The sequence below is a fragment of the Bufo bufo genome, chromosome 6 (assembly GCF_905171765.1).
Source record: "Bufo bufo chromosome 6, aBufBuf1.1, whole genome shotgun sequence".
In the NCBI taxonomy this organism is placed as follows: domain Eukaryota; kingdom Metazoa; phylum Chordata; class Amphibia; order Anura; family Bufonidae; genus Bufo; species Bufo bufo.
Genome location: NC_053394.1, coordinates 13,780,288 through 13,799,709, shown reverse-complemented (window position 1 = coordinate 13,799,709; position 19,422 = coordinate 13,780,288). Strand labels below are relative to the sequence as shown.

At 50.2% G+C, this 19,422-nt stretch overlaps 1 protein-coding gene across 4 annotated transcripts in view; it reads left to right on the top strand.

Annotated features, from left to right (window-relative positions):
* The first annotated feature begins 280 nt into the window (after window positions 1–280).
* Window positions 281–19,422, top strand: part of ADD3 (adducin 3) — a 55,555-nt gene continuing 36,413 nt past the window's right edge. For 3 of the 4 annotated variants that reach the window (XM_040435385.1, XM_040435386.1, XM_040435382.1), the window contains exon 1: window positions 281–354. The gene's annotated coding sequence lies outside the window, so the exon portion shown is untranslated. The remainder of the gene's footprint in view (window positions 355–19,422) is intronic. The other variant, XM_040435384.1, reaches the window with a different exon arrangement.

Below are 19,422 nucleotides of genomic sequence, written 5' to 3'. Positions count from 1 at the left end.
TTGGGTAAGTCTCCCCCTATAGGTGTTCGGGTCTGGCAAGAAGGGGGTTAATTGGCAGCCACTGCAGTTAGGATCCATGGAAGGGGTTCGAATCTTCTCTCTGGCAGCAGAAGGGTTAAGGGATCAGCACGGGCCACCCGCAGGTCACCGCGACCTCCGTCTCTTTATCTGCCGCCTAGGCGTCTGGATATTGTAGTCCGCTGACGCTGGCTCCTGATTGGACAGCGTTTGACCAATGGCTGGTGAGCCCTTCACGTCCCGACACTCCCCGCGGTGTGACGTCAAGGGGGGCGTGCCCGGTTCAGTTAGTGTGCAGAGTGCGGCTGTGGAGAGCGGAGCTCCGGATAATCCATGGTGAGCGCAGCCCGGGGGGTGGTGCGGGGTGCGGGGCAGCGGCTCACCTCCCAGCGCTCCCCACCGAGTCCGTCGTGTCCGAGCCGGCTGTGCCGGAGGGTGACCGGGGCGCTGGGATGTGAGGGCTCGGCGTGTGCTGCAGTCCCGCTGCTGGAGGTGTGTGGGTGCAGTGCGGTACTGGGAGCGGGATGCTGCGGGTGTCTGTGGAGCAGGGGGGGCGGCTGAGGGAAGAGGGGGGCTGTAGCGTATCCATGGTAATGTTGGGGTGTCCGGGGGTCACTGGGTCAATCTGTGTGAAGAGGGAGGGGATTGTCTGCAGCCCCCCCCCCCCAACATACATGACTGAGGTGGAGGGGGCAGAGGTCAGGGTCACTGTGAGGGGAGCAGAATGAGACTGGGGTCTCTGCAGAATGTGGGGGTTCCGAGGGGAGAATCTGCAGCCCCCCAACATACATGACTGAGGTGGAGGGGGCAGAGTACAACTGGGGTGACAGGGGGAGGTCAGGGTCACTGTGAGGGGAGCAGAATGAGACTGGGGTCTCTGCAGGAAGTGGGGGTTCAGAGGGGAGAATCTGCAGCCCCCCAACATACATGACTGAGGTGGAGGGGGCAGAGTACAACTGGGGTGACAGGGGGAGGTCAGGGTCACTGTGAGGGGAGCAGAATGAGACTGGGGTCTCTGCAGGAAGTGGGGGTTCAGAGGGGAGAATCTGCAGCCCCCCAACATACAGGACTGAGGTGGAGGGGGCAGAGTACAACTGGGGTGACAGGGGGAGGTCAGGGTCACTGTGAGGGGGGCAGAATGAGACTGGGGTCTCTGCAGGAAGTGGGGGTTCAGAGGGGAGAATCTGCAGCCCCCCAACATACAGGACTGAGGTGGAGGGGGCAGAGTACAACTGGGGTGACAGGGGGAGGTCAGGGTCACTGTGAGGGGGGCAGAATGAGACTGGGGTCTCTGCAGGAAGTGGGGGTTCATAGGGGAGAATCTGCAGCCCCCCAACATACAGGACTGAGGTGGAGGGGGCAGAGTACAACTGGGGTGACAGGGGGAGGTCAGGGTCACTGTGAGGGGGGCAGAATGAGGTGGGGGTTCAGAGGGGAGAATCTGCAGCCCCCCAACATACAGGACTGAGGTGGAGGGGGCAGAGTACAACTGGGGTGACAGGGGGAGGTCAGGGTCACTGTGAGGGGGGCAGAATGAGACTGGGGTCTCTGCAGGAAGTGGGGGTTCAGAGGGGAGAATCTGCAGCCCCCCAACATACAGGACTGAGGTGGAGGGGGCAGAGTACAACTGGGGTGACAGGGGGAGGTCAGGGTCACTGTGAGGGGGGCAGAATGAGGTGGGGGTTCAGAGGGGAGAATCTGCAGTCGTCCCCCATTCTGTATGCAGGCCCCGGGAATAAGACTTGGGGGCGATCTGAGTAACGAACAGAGGAGGGATTTGGGGTCTGCGGAGTGAAGCGTGGGTTAATAGGTGTAGGAGTTAAAATATTACTGTCTGTGGGTCACGACCTCTGAAGGTGGGATATGGACTTACAGAGGGATGGTTTGTAAGGCGGGGGGGTTCAGGGAGTGGGGCGATATCCGGATCTGGCTGCAGGCCACATGTAGAGGGGTGCTGATTCCAAGTCTTGGGCCAATGGGCACGGTGCCCTCTCTGCTGCTGGGCTTCAAAAGTCTCAGGCTCTGGCCTCAGCACCACCTGACTTCTATATGGTAGGGTGATGTGGCTGCGGCAGGGGTGCCCGTCTCCTGTGGCTGCGGCAGGGGTGCCCGTCTCCTGTGGCTGCGGCAGGGGTGCCCGTCTCCTGTGGCTGCGGCAGGGGTGCCCGTCTCCTGTGGCATGTGCATGTTTTATGGTCGGACTGATGGGTGCAGAGCTGGCAGGGACCCACAGATGTCAGGGTGCTGATGCACAGTGTCCATGCTCCTGGCTTCTGTGGATTGGCAGTACTAGTCCTTTCCAGTCACATGTTTTTCCAAGACTGTCATATGTAACGTGTCATTGGCGTGGCTTTACATAACATGACCCTGGGTATGTAGGCTGGCGCTGGGCATGCTGTGTGGAGGGCAGGCAGAGGCTGGTCACACTCTGGGCTCATGTGATGTTGTCGGCTCGTACAGGTGGTTTTGTGACGACTCTCGGTTCCTGCAGAGTAACCTGGAACGTGGGGACTCTCAGGAAGGGCGGAGGACTTCCCTGCTCGCACTATTACATCTGTGGCAGTTTGTTTACGTTCCCATCTGTCACTCTGCTAAATCTACACATGTAGCAGAGCCGGTTTTCTGCTCTAACTCACTAAGGTGTTTACTGCAGCAAAGCCACCCTTCATGAGTGACCATGTAACAAATAACCGACTCGGCTCTGCTACATCTGCACCTGTCAGGTTTCTGGATTCCTCTGGTCTGTGCTGCTCCGCTTTGTGTAACGTGAGTGAAGCCTAATCTGTGGGTATCTGTTACCTTCCCTCATATGGGGCAGGTTATCTCCCAGCCCATCAGTAAGGCGACCCTCTGCTGTGCCTCAGTGACCCACCCAGGGTGATGTCATCGTTTGGACCTGTCGTCTTCAACCTTGGATGGAAACGCTCTGGGAGGGTTGAGCCTGTGAGACGAGGGCGTGTTTTTAATTATTCCATAGCCGCTGAGTAAAACGCATCAATCCCAAACTTGTTTCCGAAGTCCAGACAGAAGTGCCCGAATTTTTTTAAAAATGTTGTTCCCATATTTATGCAGAATATGGTCCTAGTTCATGGAGGTCCCAACATTTGGGTTTGTTTTCTGGCGTACCATAGACAAAAAACTGTCCGCCAGCTCGCCGCGTGGGACTGACCATGAAGGCTGCATGACCCATTGGCCGAGGCTGGGCATGTTCCTGATCCTGGTGCCCACGCTGCTGCCCCTGGTGCCTAACCTTTCTGTTGAGGTCTATGAAGGCTCTCATTTTTGGGGCCTATGACTGGGATGCCCAACCTGCGGCCCTCCAGCTGTTGTAAAACTACAACTCCCAGCATGCCTGGACAACCTACAGCTATTAGGACATGCTGGGAGTTGTAGTTTTGCAACAGCTGGAGGGCCGCAGGTTGAGCATTCCTGCTCTATGGTAACACCACCCCCCCCCCCCAACTCCCCAGATTGGACCGACCTCGCAGAACTTTTGGCCGATGGCTTTAGTATTTGGGTAACATTTCTGAGAGAACAATACTTATGGAGGGGGTCAGAGACTGGCTGTGGTTGAGCAGGGTGGAGAAGAGTTCCTTGGGTGCCCATAAGGCTGGGTTCATAATAATTGGTGTAGACCCCCCGTGGTTGGGGTGCATGATATGACTACTCAGAAGATTGTGGGTTTGGTGATATCCAAAGCATACCGCCCACGAACCCTACTGTTTCGCTGAATGAGACTTGGGGTTTTGGGGGGCCCTTGATTTGGCTAACGGAAGCAATCCCCCCAGCTGCAGCTGTATTCGATATAAGGCGAGGCTCTCATCATCATGGACAGTGAGCTGACTGCTTATGATGTTACATTCTTTTTATATCACTTATGATTTTCTTACTATTACATGATTGTTACTTTATCATTAGTTGCTCAATGGTTGTTTTTTATTTTTGGGGGGGGTTTGAGAGGCGCAGGGATAAAACAAGTGCCTCCTCTTTCCCTCCTCCGTCCAGCTGCGGCGCCTCATGCTGGCTCTTTTGTGAAGTCAATGAGGTTGAACACTTTTTGATGTCCTGTGGTTCTCTGTTCTCGGGCCCCTCCAGGTGTCAGAAACTTTTCCTCCAAATGGTTTTAGTACTCAAAATGGGGGGAAAGTAAAGTTAACGTTTAGTATCTTGTATCCAAGTGACCTAAAGATTAAAAAATAAAGGAAAAAAATATTTAATTTGTGAATAATTTTTTGACATTCAGTCCTACTTTGTAACAAGTTGCTCCTTGTGACCTGAGCAGATCTTAACGCTCAGTCATCCAGGTTATAAAGTGTACAGATGTAGCAGAGCTGAGATACAGCTCCATAGCGGCAGGCTGTAGTGTTACATAGGACTGCAGAGCGGAGTACTTACTCAGCACTGCTACATCTCTATGTACAGTGATCCCTTAGTTGGAGGTTTAATAACTTAGTTACCATTTTATAATGAAGGGGGGGGGGGGGGGGGTCCTGTTAATTTTCTGTGGCTGGTCATGGTCGCTGGTGGGTGGTGAGCCTATTGATGGCCACAGCGGGTAACCTTTTGATGTCTACCATGGCTGATAACCCATAATAGTCCTCAGATAACGAGGCAAATAAATCCTGTGGAAGCTTCTATGTTTGTCACTGATAAGTTGATTAATGAATTGCCTTTTAGAATAACATATATAGATCTGTTTGTCATTTATTAAATGGATTGTTCATCTTCTGGGGTCTTTTGGCAGGACCCCCCTCCTCGTGAAGCACACTAAAGCCTATAATACTGCTCCTATGTACAAGAATATAACTGCTATAATACTGCCCCTATGTACAAGAATATAACTACTATAATACTGCTCCTATGTACAAGAATATAACTACTATAATACTGCTCCTATGTACAAGAATATAACTACTATAATACTGCTACTATGTACAAGAATATATCTACTATAATACTGCATCCTGTGTACAAGAATATAACTACTATAATACTGCCCCCTATGTGCAAGAATATAACTACTATAATACTGCTCTTATGTACAAGAATATAACTGCTATAATACTGCTCCTATGTACAAGAATATAACTACTATAATACTGCCTTCTATGTACAAGAATATAACTACTATAATACTGCTCCTATGTACAAGAATATAACTACTATAATACTGCTCCTATGTACAAGAATATACCTACTATAATACTGCTACTATGTACAAGAATATATCTACTATAATACTGCATCCTGTGTACAAGAATATAACTACTATAATACTGCCCCCTATGTGCAAGAATATAACTACTATAATACTGCTCTTATGTACAAGAATATAACTGCTATAATACTGCTCCTATGTACAAGAATATAACTACTATAATACTGCCTCCTATGTACAAGAATATAACTACTATAATACTGCTCCTATGTACAAGAATATAACTACTATAATACTGCTCCTATGTACAAGAATATAACTACTATAATACTGCTCCTATGTACAAGTATATAACTACTATAATACTGCCTCCTATGTACAAGAATATAACTACTATAATACTGTTCCTATGTACAAGAATATAACTACTATAATACTGCTGCTATGTACAAGAATATAACTACTATAATACTGCTCCTATGTACAAGAATATAACTACTATAATACTGCCTCCTATGTACAAGAATATAACTACTATAATACTGCCTCCTATGTACAAGAATATAACTACTATAATACTGCCCCTATGTACAAGAATATAACTACTATAATACTGCCCCTATGTACAAGAATATAACTACTATAATACTGCTCCTATGTACAAGAATATAACTACTATAATACTGCTCCTATGTACAAGAATATAACTACTATAATACTGCCTCCTATGTACTAGAATATAACTACTATAATACTGCTCCTATATACAAGAATATAACTACTATAATACTGCTCCTATGTACAAGAATATAACTACTATAATACTGCTCCTATGTACAAGAATATAACTACTATAATACTGCTCCTATGTACAAGAATATAACTACTATAATACTGCCTCCTATGTACAAGAATATAACTACTATAATACTGCTCCTATGTACAAGAATATAACTACTATAATACTGCCTCCTATGTACAAGAATATAACTACTATAATACTGCTCCTATGTACAAGAATATAACTACTATAATACTGCTCCTATGTACAAGAATATAACTACTATAATACTGCTCCTATGTACAAGAATATAACTACTATAATACTGCTCCTATGTACAAGAATATAACTACTATAATACTGCTCCTATGTACAAGAATATAACTGCTATAATACTGTACTTCATTGTATTGGGAGGTTTGTACTTTATATACAGAGATCCCCTTTCAGGTTGGATCTCGTCTCCCTTGTCCGGCAGTGAAGGGGTGTGCGGTTTCTTATAATTAGGGTGCAGAGTTCATCATCGCTGGATTAGAAAAATTCTTCTTCAATTTAATAAATTTCTAATTGGGTCTGATGAGTTCACTTTCCTCTGTTCAGTGGGCCTCAAAACTTGCAATTATCCTAATTGTTATAATAATGATTGGGGGGGGGGGGGTCACATTCCACTTGATATTGAGTGCCGCTCCCACCGGTCGGCATTGTGGCGGTGAGGGTGCGCCCCGCACCCCGATGGGAGCAGTATTCCACAACGTGCCTGTCATTAGTGCCTCCAGCGTCTCACAAGCCCCGACGCTCGCCCCTGGAGCCGGTTATTTATTTTATTTTTTTTCCATTTAGGGATGTCCATAAAAAAAAGTCACCTAGAATTTTTTCCACCTGCCCCTATGGGTCATGGAAACATTCAAGTCCGTCGACCAACATGCCTTGCGGCATTCCCCTCGTCATCTTCTTGGTTCTTGAATACAATGCTAGAAAATGGTGAAGACTGACACTTGCATGTAGTGTTGGGGAGGGCTTAGTAACATGACGCTTTCCTGCCATTCAGGAGGCCTGTAGTAAATCTCACTAAGGATGGTAAAATGAACATTTCTCATAGCTCTGGGCTGTAACATTTGTAGGTCTGAGATGGGCCCTAAGGATGTCGCCCTGCGTGCGGCCCCCTCCTGTCAGCGCTGGGTGCAGTGATGAGCCCCCCGTCACCGCCGGCATCTGTCACATGCTGTCATGTAAATGTCTGAAAGAACAAAAAATTCTGGTTATTTATATACTGCACACATGCCAGTCATTCCCATCCCGAAATAGCCTCGTCCCAGTGACCTCGCAGCGCCGCCCTATAGGTGACCTGAAACATGCTGGCACTTGTAGTTCCCCAACAGCTGTAGCCACTCATTCCACTATGTAGGAAATCTGCGACGAGTTCAGTAACTTTCTAATATACTTTCTTTCAAAAAAAATCTTTAAACTCTTCACAGCTGATTGGTCCACTACAATGTGTCGCTGCAGGCAGGAGCCTTCAGCCTGGAGGGCGGGAGAGATGAGATTTGTGCTTACTGTAGTGGATTATTGACACTGATACATTGTATCAAATTCATCTGTCACGTTTTGTTTTTCAATTGGTGAAAAATTTTAATAATGTTTGTTAGAAAGTTGAGATTGCAGTGAAGTGCCGCCCTGACAGTGGGCCGCCCTGACAGTGGGCCGCCCTGACAGTGGGCCGCCCTGACAGTGGGCCGCCCTGACAGTGGGCCGCCGCGGCCTGCTACATGGTTACAGGGGCTTTCTTCCCGTGCCCATGGATGGCCGACGTGATTGGTTTCATGGAGATGTTGCAGCGGAGGATGGTTTCAGCAGCATCAGCGTTCAGGAATGTGGGAGAGCTGGGTGACGAGCTTGGTCATGTAGGGGTTAAGTAGAGCTGTTAGAAGTTATCAGGAATACTTGTGCCGCTTATCTCCATCCCACCATTTGTGTGTGAGAAAATCCAGATCTGCTGGTGTGAGGGAGCGGCTGACGGCACCATAGAGCGGCGCAGTGTGTGCACATTCTTTATGCTTTAGGTGTTTTTCGTCCTTAGAGTTTGGATGTAAATATTTTTGGTGTTTTTTGTATTATTTTTCATGTTCCACACATTCCTGTTCTGCGCTGTACTTCATGTCAATGGCTGCTGCAAGAAGAGCTTGCAATCGAATGTCTCCACCCGCTCACCGACGTTTGTACATAGGAATGATCAGATATACCAGAGCCAAAGGCACCACATGAGTAATCTGTCCTTATCACATTTGATCATCTCCCTGTAATCATGGACGCCCGGATCGCCCTGATGTGTCTATGCGGCCGGGGGCACAGGAATAAGGAAACTACAGTAATCTGCTCCAGTTTATGGCCCTGTGATCCTGGGTATATGTGCCCCAGGATCCTCCCTGCATTCCCCCAGTGCCCCCTGGATAATCTTGGTGCCAGTTGTCACCTCTGTTTGTGTCTTTACATGATCCTGGTTCTCCCCTGTGATCATGATCTTGTCTCCAGGTTCCCCTGTGTTGTCCTGTATATGATTTGCTCCCTGGTTCCCTTTTCCACCCTGGTGTCCTATATATGATTTGACCCCTGGCTCCCCTTTGTACCCGGGTGTCCTGTATATGATTTGCCCCCTAGCTTCCCTCTACACCCGGGTGTCCTGTATAGGATTTGCCCCCTGGCTCCTCTCTACACCCGGGTGTCCTGTATATGATTTGCTCCCCGATTCCCCTCTACACCCGGGTGTCCTGTATATGATTTTGTACCTGGTTACTCTCTCCACCCGGGTGTCTTGTATATGATTTGCCCCCTGATTCCCCTCTACACCCTGGTGTCCTGTATAGGATTTGCCCCCAGATTCCCCTCTACGCCCAGGTGTCCTGTATAGGATTTGCCCCCAGATTCCCCTCTACGCCCTGGTGTCCTGTATAGGATTTGCCCCCAGATTCCCCTCTACGCCCAGGTGTCCTGTATAGGATTTGCCCCCAGATTCCCCTCTACGCCCTGGTGTCCTGTATAGGATTTGCCCCCTGGTTCCCCTCTACACCCAGGTGTCCTGTATATGATTTGAGCCCTGGCTCCTCTCTACACCCTGGTGTCCTGTATATGATTTGAGCCCTGGCTCCTCTCTACACCCTGGTGTCCTGTATATGATTTGAGCCCTGGCTCCTCTCTACACCCGGGTGTCCTGTATATGATTTGCCCCCTGATTCCCCTCTACACCCAGGTGTCCTGTATATGATTTGAGCCCTGGCTCCTCTCTACACCCTGGTGTCCTGTATATGATTTGAGCCCTGGCTCCTCTCTACACCCTGGTGTCCTGTATATGATTTGAGCCCTGATTCCCCTCTACACCCGGGTGTCCTGTATATGATTTGAGCCCTGGCTCCCCTCTACACCCGGGTGTCCTGTATATGATTTGAGCCCTGGCTCCTCTCTACACCCGGGTGTCCTGTATATGATTTGCCCCCTGATTCCCCTCTACACCCGGGTGTCCTGTATATGATTTGAGCCCTGGCTCCTCTCTACACCCGGGTGTCCTGTATATGATTTGCCCCCTGATTCCCCTCTACACCCGGGTGTCCTGTATATGATTTGAGCCCTGGCTCCTCTCTACACCCAGGTGTCCTGTATATGATTTGAGCCCTGGCTCCTCTCTACACCCGGGTGTCCTGTATAGGATTTGCCCCCTGATTCCCCTCCACACCCGGGTGTCCTGTATATGATTTGAGCCCTGATTCCCCTCTACACCCTGGTGTCCTGTATATGATTTGAGCCCTGGCTCCTCTCTACACCCGGGTGTCCTGTATATGATTTGAGCCCTGGCTCCTCTCTACACCCGGGTGTCCTGTATATGATTTGAGCCCTGGCTCCCCTCTACACCCTGGTGTCCTGTATATGATTTGAGCCCTGGCTCCTCTCTACACCCTGGTGTCCTGTATATGATTTGAGCCCTGGCTCCCCTTTGCTCTGTTGACGATTTTTGACAGTTTCCACTGGTGTCTGCTTTTCCTCTCGCGGTATCTGATGGAAACATGAATCGGTTGGAGCTGTTTGTGGCCGCTCTCTTGTGAAGGCCACGTGTGCGCCTTCTGATAAGCCCTGCCAGAGCCCAGTCACACCAGCAGCTCTGTACTGGAAGGAGCTGTGGGCAGGGACACCCCATTCTGGTTGTCATTTTCCTACTTGTAGTTTTTTAGTCCTCAATTATGTGGCAGATTTAATGTGACCGTAGTTGTAAAATTCCATAGAGCTAGCGTCATTGCTGAGGCACGAGGTATTGGATACCTCAGTGGTATCACTAATTGCTGCTTATTTATCATATTGCTCTTCAGCAGACATCTTCTGGGTGAGACGGTCTTTCACTTATTTATTTCCCCTACCACGTATTTCAGAACGGTGCCTCATGCCTCCATAATATCAGTGGCCGTAGTGAATTGTAAGTCTGCAAACGAAGCAGAACCTTGCCTATGGCCCAGGTTCCCTGTGGAGTGTGGCCCGCTTGGCTGTCTGGTGATGTTTACCCAGTTGGATTCGTTGTCTGATCGTCTTCCCCCCTTTTCTTTGATCGCAGTCGGCCGCGGGTCTGTTTTATGTTTTGTCCTTGGTAACCAGAGTGCGTGCGTTCAGAGGCCGATTGTTTCCCATCAGGGAAGATACATTGTTTGTAAATAGAAACCAAGCACTGGCCCGCTCGCTCCTCCCCCGTGTGAAAGCGGGGGCTCTGAAGCACGTGGGCTTTGAGGCCTGATGAGACCTTGTCTCGCTTCAGGCGTCCATTTTTATTTTATTTTTTTACTTCTGTATATTTACATTTGTGTTTTTACCATGTGAAGGTTTATGCTGTGCCCATGACAAAAACTTTAAGTGCAAGTAAAAGCTGCAAGTGTCTCTTGCTCTGGAGAACCCAAAATGTCCATAACTTACTGATTTCAGAGACAACTGTGTAATAATTCACAGCCTTGGCCCCCGACGGCTGGGCGGGGGTGGGAGCCTTGGCCCCCGACGGCTGGGCGGGGGTGGGAGCCTTGGCCCCCCGGCGGCTGGGCGGGGGTGGGAGCCTTGGCCCCCAGGCGGCTGGGCGGGGGTGGGAGCCTTGGCCCCCAGGCGGCTGGGCGGGGGTGGGAGCCTTGGCCCCCAGGCGGCTGGGCGGGGGTGGGAGCCTTGGCCCCCAGGCGGCTGGGCGGGGGTGGGAGCCTTGGCCCCCAGGCGGCTGGGCGGGGGTGGGAGCCTTGGCCCCCAGGCGGCTGGGCGGGGGTGGGAGCCTTGGCCCCCCGGCGGCTGGGCGGGGGGTGGGAGCCTTGGCCCCCAGGCGGCTGGGCGGGGGGTGGGAGCCTTGGCCCCCAGGCGGCTGGGCGGGGGTGGGAGCCTTGGCCACAGGCGGCTGGGCGGGGGTGGGAGCCTTGGCCCCCAGGCGGCTGGGCGGGGGTGGGAGCCTTGGCCCCCAGGCGGCTGGGCGGGGGAGGGAGCCTTGGCCCCCAGGCGGCTGGGCGGGGGAGGGGTGTCTTTGCTGTGATAATATTGAGAATAGATGACAATGTTGGGCGAAGAAGAGACGAAACGTTTTTTGTTTGTTTGAACAACTCATTGACAAATCTTGCATCCTCGTTACGGTCTTGCCGGTTTTCTCGCGGTGTATGGAGCCACGCACTCGGGTGCAGTGTACGTACGCTCCAGTTGTGGGTGCGGCCCCCTGTGATCAGCGTGTGGGGTGTATGGAAGATATTTATCTGATTTCCAGCTGTGTATTTTGTGCGCCAACTTGTTTGTCTTGGGATTGAGAGCGCCGGGCGTCACGGTGGAAGTCAACAGAGCTACGTGACAGGCTCTGAGTGATCGCACTCTCCCTGCTTTTAAACATAAGGACATTACATGGAGTTTAAGTTTATTTTAGGAAGGTAGCAGTTTTACAATCATTCTGCGCTTTGAGTTTTTTTTTACTTTTGTTGCCCTGTCATCACTTTGTTGACAAGCTGAACAGTTTGTAGAATTGACCGCCAGACCACGCTGCCCCGGGATGCCGTACACCGTAAGCAGCCGACCTTCTACCTATTTGGTTTATAGGCAGATCAATTCTGTCTTATTAGAATAATCCAGAACTTGGGCCGGGGTGCAATGCCTTAAATATCAAATCGGGTTTTGTTTCCCCCCAGTAGTCGAGCAGAGCTCCCCTTTACTAGTCACAGCGGTCACAGACCCCCACTTATCTACATAGCCAACAGACCCCCTGATCACAGCAGGTGCCACATTCTCTCCTCCCTCCTCAAAAGTACCAGTAAACCCATAGCCCCCTGGTAATCATATGAAGGTTCCCCCAGTAATCACATCATAATTCCTCCCAGTAGCACAGTTCCATTCCTCAGTCCCAACAGGGATTTTCGGCCTACTGTTCCCTGTTGAGGGTCCCCTTAACCCCCTGAATCACATTCTCACGTCTCACGCAGCGCCACCTGCAGGCAGGACATTTCACACAAGTAGATGTTGCTTCTTCCACAGCAAACAACTGTACAGTCTGAATAACATTGTGACAAACCCTCAGCTGTGAGCAGTGTTGGAAAATCCAGAACATCCCCCGAGGGGCCAGGATTTTGAAGTCCTGAGGACGGCCCGTTAGACGGTTATTTAATGACTACTCCCTTTTCCCTTATTAGAGCAGCTTAGGGGGATCCTCCAGGTAACCTGAAGAGCTTGCAATCATGATGTATTTAAGGAAGGGAAGCTGGAACCAGTCTGTCCTGTTCCTGGAGTAGTGGTGACAGTCACACGTCACATCTGCCTGCGGCCCAGAACTGGTTCCCCAACTTCAAAGGCCAGAGCTTGAGAATCTGCCAGGACAAATAATGGGGGGGGGGGAGATGCAGCTGTGACCCCACGCTCAGCTCCACCACCACTAAGGGTTAATTCTAGGTCACGTCGCTCTCTCCACCTGATGTGTTTTTGCATTTAACCATTTGGTTCCTGCGTCTATTTTTTCTGTGCGAGCTGTGATTTGTCCCCCCCCCCCCCCCCCCCCCTTTTACCTGTCCAGTTGCTGCATTCATTCAGGTTTCCCCTATGGTTTTTGAAGAGATGGGGGGGAAACCCCCTTGACGCGTTTTGCTCTTTCCCTGTATTCATATATGCACCATGTCCTCCCACAATCCCATGTACTGCAGCACTGTGCATCCTGAGACCCCTGGTCTGCGAATAAAATGCTAGATCTACAGTTAAAAACTGACACTGAGGGGAAACAAGGGGGCACTGCAGAGTTGATTTCCATGCCCCCGTGATGTTGGCTATGAGTGGACGTCTCGAACAACCATTCTTCCCTCTGCCGGATTCCATTGTTTTTGCCCAAAAAGTTCAGTAAGGGGGAAAAAAAAACTAAAAACTTACAAGCGTCCAAACAAGCCCTGAAGGCAATGGAGGAAGCTTCATGCTCATGGAGGGACGTAATCCACATCTCAGCTGATCCCGGGTGCGGCCTCTCCCTTACTGGAACGTTCCGCTGTTTTCAATGTTTCCCACTTCACATTCTGCGCACGGAGTTCGTGACCCCTCGGAGCTTTCATGGGACGTGCTCGCTGAAGGTCACGTGTAAAACGAAGGTCACCGGTCATGGATTCTTTCCGTAATTTCCATCCGCAAGCCGCACCCTTCTGGTGGTCATGTAGGATTATTTGGTCGTTTAGCTTTGGTTTTTGGTTTTTATGATGTGGAGATTTTTGTGGTAAATGTAGGGTTTTTACTTAATTTGTTTGTTTTAGAAAAAACCTTTTGGAGGTTTTTTTAAGCAGTTTTATCAATCAAAAATAGTTTGGTTTTGTTCTATGTGGCGATTTATTATGTGTGAAATGGGACGAGCATACAAGGATCTGGGGGGGGGGGGGAGAAAACGTTGCGGTACATTACACAGCGTTAGTGAGATTAGTTTACAGCTCCAGTCCTCAGGGCACAGTGTGAGTCCCTGATCCTTGTATACACCAGTCCTCAGGGCACGGTATGAGTCCCTCATCCTTGTATACACCAGTCCTCGGGGCACAGTGTGAGTCCCTGATCCTTGTATACACCAGTCCTCAGGGCACGGTATGAGTCCCTCATCCTTGTATACACCAGTCCTCAGGGCACAGTGTGAGTCCCTGATCCTTGTATACACCAGTCCTCAGGGCACGGTATGAGTCCCTCATCCTTGTATACACCAGTCCTCAGGGCACGGTGTGAGTCCCTCATCCTTGTATACACCAGTCCTCGGGGCACAGTGTGAGTCCCTGATCCTTGTATACACCAGTCCTTGGTGCACGGTATGAGTCCCTCGTCCTTGTATACACCAGTCCTTGGGGCACGGTATGAGTCCCTCGTCCTTGTATACACCAGTCCTCGGGGCACAGTGTGAGTCCCTCGTCCTTGTATACACCAGTCCTCGGGGCACAGTATGAGTCCCTCGTCCTTGTATACACCAGTCCTCGGGGCACAGTGTGAGTCCCTGATCCTTGGTGCACGGTATGAGTCCCTCGTCCTTGTATACACCAGTCCTCGGGGCACAGTGTGAGTCCCTCGTCCTTGTATACACCAGTCCTCGGGGCACAGTATGAGTCCCTCGTCCTTGTATACACCAGTCCTCGGGGCACAGTGTGAGTCCCTGATCCTTGGTGCACGGTATGAGTCCCTCGTCCTTGTATACACCAGTCCTCGGTGCGCGGTTTGAGTCCCTCGTCCTTGTATACACCAGTCCTCGGGGCACAGTGTGAGTCCCTCGTCCTTGTATACACCAGTCCTCGGGGCACAGTGTGAGTCCCTCGTCCTTGTATACACCAGTCCTCGGGGCACAGTATGAGTCCCTCGTCCTTGTATACACCAGTCCTCGGGGCACAGTATGAGTCCCTCGTCCTTGTATACACCAGTCCTCGGGGCACAGTATGAGTCCCTCGTCCTTGTATACACCAGTCCTCGGGGCACGGTATGAGTCCCTCATCCTTGTATACACCAGTCCTCGGGGCACGGTATGAGTCCCTCATCCTTGTATACACCAGTCCTCGGGGCACGGTATGAGTCCCTCATCCTTGTATACACCAGTCCTCGGGGCACGGTATGAGTCCCTCATCCTTGTATACACCAGTCCTCGGGGCACGGTATGAGTCCCTCATCCTTGTATACACCAGTCCTCGGGGCACAGTATGAGTCTCTTGTCCTTGTATACACCAGTCCTCGGGGCACGGTGCGAGTCCCTCGTCCTTGTATACACCAGTCCTCGGGGCACAGTGTGAGTCCCTCATCCTTGTATACACCAGTCCTCGGGGCACAGTATGAGTCCCTCGTCCTTGAATACACCAGTCCTCGGGGCACAGTATGAGTCCCTGATCCTTGTATACACCAGTCCTCGGGGCACAGTGTGAGTCCCTGATCCTTGGTGCACGGTATGAGTCCCTCGTCCTTGTATACACCAGTCCTCGGTGCGCGGTATGAGTCCCTCGTCCTTGTATACACCAGTCCTCGGGGCACAGTGTGAGTCCCTCGTCCTTGTATACACCAGTCCTCGGGGCACAGTGTGAGTCCCTCGTCCTTGTATACACCAGTCCTCGGGGCACAGTATGAGTCCCTCGTCCTTGAATACACCAGTCCTCGGGGCACAGTATGAGTCCCTCGTCCTTGAATACACCAGTCCTCGGGGCACAGTATGAGTCCCTCATCCTTGTATAAGCCAGTCCTCGGGGCACAGTATGAGTCCCTCGTCCTTATATATACCAGTTCTCAGGGTATGATATTAATGTCTACCACGTGCACCCAACAAATCTGAACGTGTCGGCTCTGCCGAATCCCGCTTTTTCCTCGCACACTCCTCAGCCGTCATTAGTCTGTAATTCGTCTTCGCAGAAAGCCGCCTGCAGGAAGCAAATCAGGAAGAGTGGAGGAAAGGAAACCAGGTGTCCAGAGGAGCGGATCTGGCCTCCCCAACAAAATGCCCATTCTGCCCGTGCCAGCTGGCTCTCATAGCGGCCTGCTCTCTATCATCTGTCTCCTTCTAACCAAACCGGCACTCGGAAACATTGGTGTCAAAGGTCGGAGCTTCTCACGCGGAGACTTTGTGAAAAACACAACGTTTCCTCTATGGCCTGATGCTGGGGACCCAGTAACACCGCACTCCTCTGTACATGATGCACTGGGGCTAAAAGACGGCTGATCCCAATATTCATGCCACCCATGTCCCAAGCAGATAATGCAAAAAGAGAGGCGACCGATGGGTAAAAGGAGGACACACCCAAAAACTGGTCACCTGGACTGAAACTAAACTACTTTATTACACTGAGAGATTGACTGAGTATGAGGCTGTTTCTGCAGGATCAGGCATGTTGGGTGTTAATATGCCCTATCTTTTTACCTGTGGGAGATCAACCACAGAGGAGTCTGGCGGAGGCACGGAGCGGTCTCGCCGCCATTTCCCATTGTAAGCACATGGATTCTATGCCATGTGTGCAGGAGGGGAGGTAAGGGAGGCATAGCTCCTGTCGGACCGACATCTTTTGAAAGGTCATGGGCACCTAAAGAGGACTTCCAGGATCAGAAAAACATAGCTGCTGTCCTCCTTAAAAAAAAAAAAAAAACGCGCCACATTGGTCCATGGGTTGTTCCAGAAATATTGGAGCTCAGCGTCATTGAAGAGACGGGTCTGCGCTGCAGTACCACACACAACCTGCGGGCAGGTGGGGAGCTGTTTTTAGCAGAATGCAGCCATGTTTTTGTAATTCTGTATAATCCTTTTAACTCCGTGTCTATAGAGTGCTGGGGTCAACCTGCTGATTACAGCAATGATGCCACGTGAAGGACACCTCCCCTCACCATAGGACATTTGTTATAATTATTGCTACAAATTAACAATAACTTTTACAAAGACAGTTGCACTCTAGGGTTTTACTAAGCCAGATTAGCCACATCTCCTACTGTGGAGGACATGTCTGAGCCCGTGCACCGCGCCAAGGTTTCTCCAGTGACTCAGAATTTTACATCAGTAAGACCGCAGAGTGCACCTGTCTTTGTAAAAGTTATTGATATTTTGTTTTCTTTCACATCCACACGTTTGCTATCCTGTGTAGGATGTCTATTGTGGTAATTGTGGTCCGCTGCGGACATCCTCCATTGTATGCATTTTTGCTGGGGATTGCCATTAGCAGCGGACCACAAGTGCAGGATCTGCCCCCCGGTATAGATGCACCACTGCATATGGGGTTGAGCACTTCCTGCACTTCATTACCACCCCAATTTGTAGTTTATATTTATAATTATTGCTCTCTGTAAAAAGTTACAGAAATATTTTTGCAGGATTCTCTTTAGGCTCTGCTTTCTGTCTGGTTGACCACAGTTTTTTATAGAAGTTCTATCTGCTGTAGAAGAGACTGTCCCTCCAAGCCGCACAGACTTGTTGTAGGTCTTTCTTACTTATGATGTGGAGGAGACCGAGCAGAGACTTGAGGTCCTTGAGTTCAGTGAGGGAGACTTAGGTCTTGTTCTCCTTGACTTCACTAACGAGACGATGGGTGAAGGGCGTTGACCCTCGTCAGGTTTTGCTTCCGTCGACTTTCATCCTCGCTGGGAGAACACGCCTCATTTACTTCACATGAGGCTCCAGACGAGCTCCCAGTTGGACCTTCTCTAGTATCCGGCCCCAGACCGCGCAGAGAGAGGACAGGAAACTATAACTCCTTCCATCCCCTGAACTGTTAGATTGTGGAGGATGATGGAAGCGGTCCTCCGCTCATTGTTGCATCGCTCAGCAGGTTACATTTCTGTCTTTCATGGCTCTTATGGTTGGATGTGCCGGAAACTCCGATTTTTAATCTTTCAGGATACAAACAATGGAAATCTCCTCAGCGTCCAAATGACCCATTACTGGCCATCCGCTTGGCTTCTGCCTCCTCCTTCCATCAGCTGATGATGGGGCACTGCTGGTGATCAGGGTCTCTACAGAGGCTCCATGACTGGCGCACTGTCAGTTGGATGGGGTTCCAAGCAGCCATGAGTGGTGCCCATCGTGCTCTTTTATTTCTTTGAGTATCTGGAGTTCCTTCACTGGTTCAGGACCTATGGAATGGAAGACCTGAGTTAATGAGTGCCATCCATGGTGCCCTTTTTATTAGATGTCCATAGCTTGCATCTGACTTTTGGGTTGAAATTAGGAAAAGCACATCATGGGTACTACCCATTTGCTAGTTTCAGTGGTCACTTAGGACCCCACTAAGAAACGTCCCATCCAGTCCTGCAGGACATTCATAGACGGCCATGGACACTTTGGGCACCACCAGTTCATTGAGGGTCCTGATTTCTTCCTCTTTTATACGATTGTATGGGACTCTTGGATTGAGTGGAGTCCTGAGCAACCATTGCTACTAATGAATGTATGGTGTCCTTGGTTTTCACTGAGGAACATGAGCGTTGCAGGATTGGATGGGTCTCTTTGATTTAGTGGTATGTTGAGCAACCATTGATACTAATGAATGGATGGTGTCCATGGTTTTCGTTCAGGGTCTTGAGATCCTGTGTTGCAGCATTTGATGGGCCTCTTTGATTTAGTGGGTTCTGAACCACCATTTATACTGAAACATGAGTGGTGTCCATGGTGTTGAGGGTCTTGAGCCCCTGTAACGTTGGACGATTGGATGGAACTCTTGGATTTACTGGGTTCTGAGCAACCATTGATACCATTGAGCCCCTATAACATTGGATGGAGTCCTTGGGTTTATATGGGTCCAGAGTTAATGGACTGTCCTGAGCTGGGGTGGCGGTCTGTGGCCCATCCTTTGTATTAGGTCATCTATGGTCTACAAAGAGGGAACCCCCATAAAGCATCCATTTAGTATCTGGGAATTACAAGTCCTGTACCATGGGCACTGTAGTAATAATTTTTATTATGGTCCAGTGACCATCCCAGAATCCCTCGTAACACATTCCAGGATTAAATCCCAGGCCGAATTCCTGGCATAGGTTGCCCATTTAGACCTGGCATAAATAGGGTGTGAATTCTTGTGGTCTTGCTCAGAGATAAGTAGTGTAATGTAACATTCCTCTCGGGAATCCTGTGCTCTATATTTAATGGCCCCAGACCCTCTTTATTGCCTCTACAACCCCCCCGCTTGTGGTCTGCGGTGGACGCGCTGATAAACCTGGAGCTTTTCTACAATCATTGGCTCGGTGGTCCTGGGTTGTGGGCTGGTCGCACCCTGTACCGCGGGAGGCCCTGAAGCAACCCTGTGCAGAGAAGATACCGCCGCCCTGGACCGTGGGCATGCATTTGGAGAAACTGGTGGTCCCAGCCATCAAACCACCATAATTTCATATCCTAAAGCCATATAAGGCGCCGCTCATACTTTAAGATCTCTGCTTGCTGTCATTCAATAGGCACCTTAAAAGACACAGCTCTGAAGCTGGAATCACATCTGGCAGTACTGTGCACATATTTCACTACCATTTTGCAATACTG